Raw genomic sequence first — 5896 nt, forward strand, 5'->3', positions numbered from 1 at the left:
CTATCGACCAAATATCAATCAAACCTTCTCTAGACTAGTCTAACCTTACTCGATTTATTTTAGTATTTCATCAAAGTTTGAAATTATTTTATAAGTTTATCGCCTTGATTCTATTTTATCAAAAAAAAATCGGGAAGGATTCCTTCTCTTTTTTTTTTGGTTGTCCATTAGTTAGTATGTTATACTTATTTCGACTTATTTTATACTTATTATATGATCCTTATTACTTATTCTATTATAAGTAAATCGAAAAAATAAAGGGTTCTGAAAAATCTGGAAAAATCGAAACTAAGAATAGAAATCTTTGACGAACGGGTCCCAGAATCTTTATTATTTCGACACAAAAAAACGGTCACAAGAAAAGGAATTTTACACACCCTTTTCTTGTGTTGAAGGCTAGAAAGACGAAGAATACTCCCTGTAATTATTTGCTCCTCTCATTTATCCTTCCTTTCTATTCTCCACTTACTTATCTTATGTTTAGTATCTACTCAAATTGAATTTAGAAAACAAAACCTATTCTGCAACATTTAAATTTGACACTGACAATAGGAATATAATTACAACCCCCCCCCCATTTAGTCCAATTTAGATTGAAAAAAGAAAAAAAAAAGAGGTAAAGACAAATAGTCTTCTTCACAATATACATATTTTGTTTTGAATGCGGTAAAAACAAGCAAAAGACTTTTCATCCTTTTTTTCATTATACCTAACCTAATTGCTAGGAAGAATTTGTTATTTTTTACAAATTTGATGTTGATAAATCTACAGATCTAGAAATTCATTCCGGACACTTGAACCTTCTCAAACTATTTCTTTTTAAGAACCAAAAAGATTTGTGCAAAAACAATAGATGCCAAGAAGAACAAAAGACCTTGGACGCTTAGTGGGTCTTGAAGTACTATTTCTGCATCCCCTTGTAATGCCCAATTATTGCCCGGGCCTATAACTAATATAAAAAACCAAATACTAAAGTCCATTTACAAAATAAAAATTAATTTGGTCCAAATTAAATGACCCAACATCACCTAGCCCACTAACCTAAACCCTAGCTCAAATGCAATGCGGCCATCAACACCAAAAAAACAAAAAAAAACAGCAGTGACCCTAAGCAGTTCGCAGCAACCACGTCACAGCAACCGCCCATGTTCAGCAACCTCTGCGCACGCCACGCACGACTTCTCGCCAGTGGTACCTACAACGAGCCACGAACAGTAGAGATAACGGGAAATATAGCAAAAAATTGTAAAAAATTATTATTTTGGCTGTAAAGGTTCGGCTATAAAAGAGCCAATCGATTTCTGTAATGTTTTTTGGAGAAAAAAATCTTGTATTGAAAACATTATTAAAGAAAACAAAGAAAGAATAAAAAAAAAACAATTTTGAAGGTAATTAGTTGGTTCCGTTTTTCTTTTCTTTTTACTGTTTTGTTCTTTTTTATTTTCTTTCTTGTTTTTAAAACAAATAAACGAAGCAAAGAAGAAGGGGAAAAGTTCTTAAATAAACGAAGCAAAGAAGAAGGGGAAAAGTTCTTACCGGTGGCAGTGCGCCGTCGAGGCGTCGTCGTCATTGTGGCCGATTGGAAATGAAATTGGAACGGCAGAGAAAGGGAGGCTACGGCGCAATTTCTGAAATGGAAAAGGGGATAATGATTTAGGGTTTAAAATTGGGGATTCTATATGGCTTAAAACGACGTCGTTTAGAGCTTGTTTAAGTGGTCCCAAAATGGCGTCGTATTAGTAACCCGTGTGACCCGACCCAAAGGCCCGATTGGATCTGCGTTTTTATTTCTAATGGACTATTTTCTCATTTAGTCCTCCTGATTTTATAGTTGGTCTAAATTAAAATTTTATTTCTTTTAAATTTTGTGGCACATTTTATTTTTGTTTCAAATTGGTCCAATGCTGCGCAGCGTTTTGGGATATTTGGGTAAATTTCTCTTTTGGGTCCTCCACTGTTGATGGCGTGTTCTAATTGGTCCATTCGCATTTTATTTATTTTAAATTTGCCCTGATTTTCTATTTTAAGTTTAAATTAGTCATTTTTGTTATTATTGCTATTAAATGAGTTAATTTCAATAGAATTATTATTATTATTATTATTATTATTATTATTATTATTTCCATACATATATGCACGCATGTTTTTTTTTAATATACATATATATATTAAAATTTTGTGAATACATGTACATATTTTATATCTATTTTATATATATATTTTATTTTCATAACTTTTGTATACATGGATATATATATGCATATACATTTTATAATACATATACATCTTCCATATTTTATAATCCATACATATATATACATACATTTTCTATAATATATGTATACGTACACTTTTTTTTCTATTAAATATATTTTTTACATATTTCGTTTTTTATATATATACACTTATATATACGTATTTTAATATATGCATACACATATTTTCAAAATTTACTTATATATCATACTTATATATATACATATTTTGTAAATACATATACATATAATTCATATTAAATTATTTTGTTTCATGTTGTATATTAACATTTTGTCATTTTTTAGGAAAATATGTTTGATTACATTAAAGCATTAAAACATTTTTGTTCAAAGGCTTTCAAGATAATGTAATATTCGATATTTTGGATTTTCGAGAAGATTGAGCCCTAACGTATTGGGTTTCAATTTTTCCTTGTTAACATTAAATAATCGAGAATATTTTTTTAAAACGCATGAGTAAAAAGTCATTTTCGGGAATTCAACATGTTATGTCCTAACGCATTGGGTATGACATATTATTTTCTCGAGATGAAGATTTTCCTAAATAATAAAGGCAATATTCCGTATTTGGGAAATTCGAGTGATCGTGCCCTAACTTACTGGGTTTTGATTTTTCTCTTTTAACCCAAATAAACGAATATCTTTTTGAAATTTAAATGGACGAGTTTTAAAAATCAAAAGACAAACTTAATTTTGAAGATTAAAAATGTTGCGCCCTAACTTATTGGGTGTGACATTTAAATTCTTTGAAATAAGAATGTCTTATTTTTAAATTCATTCAAGATAAAAAGTTTTCTTTTAAAATCTTTTTAAAATTTCGACACCAAGACATTAAACAATCAATTTGGTACCGATTTTGGGTGTCACGAGGGTGCTAACCCCTTCCTCGTGCGTAACTGACTCCCGAACCTATTTTCTCAAAATTCGTAGACCAAAATCATTTTTAAGGTGAGCCGATCACACCTCGATAAATGATCGTGGCGACTCTAATTTTTTTGTTTTTAAAGTCAATAACTAATTTTTGTTTTCAAAAAAATAGTTTCAACAGCTTGGCACTCCGCTGGGGACCTTTTTTAGAGAGTCGAGCCATGAATTGATTATTTTTTTATCTTTTTTGTCAAAAATCAAAAGTTGTTTTAAATCATGATTTCCTTTTGCATTCATTGGTTTTTATCATCATATGCTTGCTTGATTGGCCTAAGTCTGTTAGCTTATTTGTATTTTGCATTTCATAAGTCGGTCATTTTTACCCCTCTAAATGGGAGTGAGAAGCTAGTCCTTCGCGAGGTTTTCACCTCCGTGCAGGATAGTGGATCACTTTCGGGATACATCCGTACCTATGTCTTCGTGAGATTTTCATCTCCGTGCAGCCATAGGGAAATGTATTCCCCTGAACCGAACTCGATCTATATGAGCCTATAATGGATGAGGATTGAGGAATCTGTTGGTTCGGGTACCCTTGCTCTAGCAGCCAAACCTCATATAGTGAACCTTAGGAACTCACCCAAGGTAGAATTACTCTGAACCTTAGTAGATACCTGACTAGGAGTTTTATTATTTCTTGATTATACGAGATTTAATGTTTATACCTGATACTAACTTATTGTGTTTTGTTTTGACTGCATGACATTTTCACTGCATGGCATTTCATTATAGAAAAGAGGTGTTGATTCACATTCGATTACTAACTTAGAAAGCTTGTCATGGAATACGAATTTCTTGATAAAATGGAAAATAATACGGCTGCTTGAATATATTCTGAGAAACACAAGAAGGGCGATGGAAGAGTTCGTAACTTTACTTCGTATCTCAAGGATTCAATATGATTGTCTTAGAGCTTTCAACATTCCAACTTCCCTAAAAAAGCTAATGAGCATTGCGAGGATAGGCAGACAATGGATTGCGACCAGAGTCAAGCAAAAGGAGCTAGTAGTGATATCCATTGGAAATTCGCGAGGTTTATCTTAGCATCCGGATGAAGAAGGAGAAAATGTCTTTTACTGGAGTATGAGGGCAAAGCCGTATATATATATCCGCCTTATGTAAAGAAATTTGTCTTCTAATAAAGTTTTCTAAATAAAATTGAATCGGAATCAACGTCCCTTTATGCATTCATTTCATGCATTCGCATTACATGACATCGTATGCATTAAAGTCCACTAAAAGAGTCTAACCGACTAAAATCATTCTTCGGTTTACCTGGAAACCAACCAATCAACCAAACACCCTTACGGTACACAAGCAAAGTCAAGAGGCATGGACCAAAGATTGGAAAGGCTCGAATAGTTCCAAAAAGAAATGCAGGATCAACTTTAACAGCAAATGAAAGAGCAGCTTGAGAAGATTCAGCAGAATATGATGGATAAAATGACGGAATCTCAAAAGAACATGATGGCCCAGTTAACTCAACTGTTGACCGGTGGAAAAGAAAAGGGAAAAGGCCTTATGGCTAATGTTGAAGAGGGAGGCGATGATGGACCTCTTTATCCTCCAGGCTTTACTCCTCCACGTGTGCAAGCCCAAGCTGAAGTATACCCATGCAAATCTTCTGTCACCATTAGGCCTCAGTAGTTTCAGGCTGATGCTTCAAGGTCAATGAATTACCAATTTTGAAGATTAAAAATGTTGCGCCCTAACTTACTGGGTGTGACATTTAAATTCTTTGAAATAAGAATGTTTTATTTTTAAATTCATTCAAGATAAAAAGTTTCCTTTTAAAATCTTTTTAAATTTTTGACACCAAGACATTAAACAATCAATTTGGTACTGTTTTTGGGCTTCACGAGGGTGCTAACCCCTTCCTCGTGCGTAACTGACTCCCGAAACTATTTTCTCAAAATTCGTAGACCAAAATCATTTTTAAGGTGAGTCGATCACACCTTGATAAAGGATCGGTGGCGACTCCAATTTTTTTGTTTTTAAAGTCGATAACTAATTTTTGTTTTCAAAAAAATGGTTTTGACACCCCTGACCAAATACACCCACATTAGGATTAATTGTTAATGGTTGATCGAGTTTGATAGATTCACCCTTGGAAACAAGAAGTTCTGGTCCTGGGTGGATAATATCAACCACTTGATGTCCATCCAAGGCATCCGTTATGGTTATTTCGTACCCCCTTTTTCTTTTCGTATGATTTTGCTTACTACACATGTTGCTGTAGCATTATAGACAGTATTGTTACTTTTGTTCCTGTCGGGATAAATCTGGCCTCTTCCTCTTTTTCCGCCTACGTATATGAGATTTTTTAAGAAATGAACATCCTTATTACTAGCAGGGTCTAAGGAAAGAATAGGAAAGGTGATTTCACTATATCTTTTACCAGGAACAGGACCTATCACAAGAATATTATTCTTAGTGGGGTGGTAGTTCTGAAAAGACAGATTGCCTATCTTTTCTTTCATCTCGGGTGAAATATGATCAGGCGGGGCTAACTCAAACCTCTCTGGTAAAATAAGAACAGCACCCAAATTTAAAGCCCCTTTCTTACCATTAGCAAGAACTTGTTTCAGTTGCATATCATAAGGAATTCTAACAATCGCTTCAAATACAGTATCAGGAAGTACCGCTTGTGGAACCTCAATATCCATGGGTTTATTCGCTAAATGGCAATTGGCACA

At 33.5% G+C, this 5896-nt stretch overlaps 1 pseudogene; it reads right to left on the reverse strand.

Annotated features, from left to right (window-relative positions):
* Window positions 1–761: 761 nt before the first annotated feature.
* Window positions 762–5896, reverse strand: LOC121214517 (cytochrome f-like; annotated as a pseudogene).

The sequence above is a fragment of the Gossypium hirsutum genome, chromosome D02 (genome assembly GCF_007990345.1).
Source record: "Gossypium hirsutum isolate 1008001.06 chromosome D02, Gossypium_hirsutum_v2.1, whole genome shotgun sequence".
Classification (NCBI taxonomy): domain Eukaryota; kingdom Viridiplantae; phylum Streptophyta; class Magnoliopsida; order Malvales; family Malvaceae; genus Gossypium; species Gossypium hirsutum.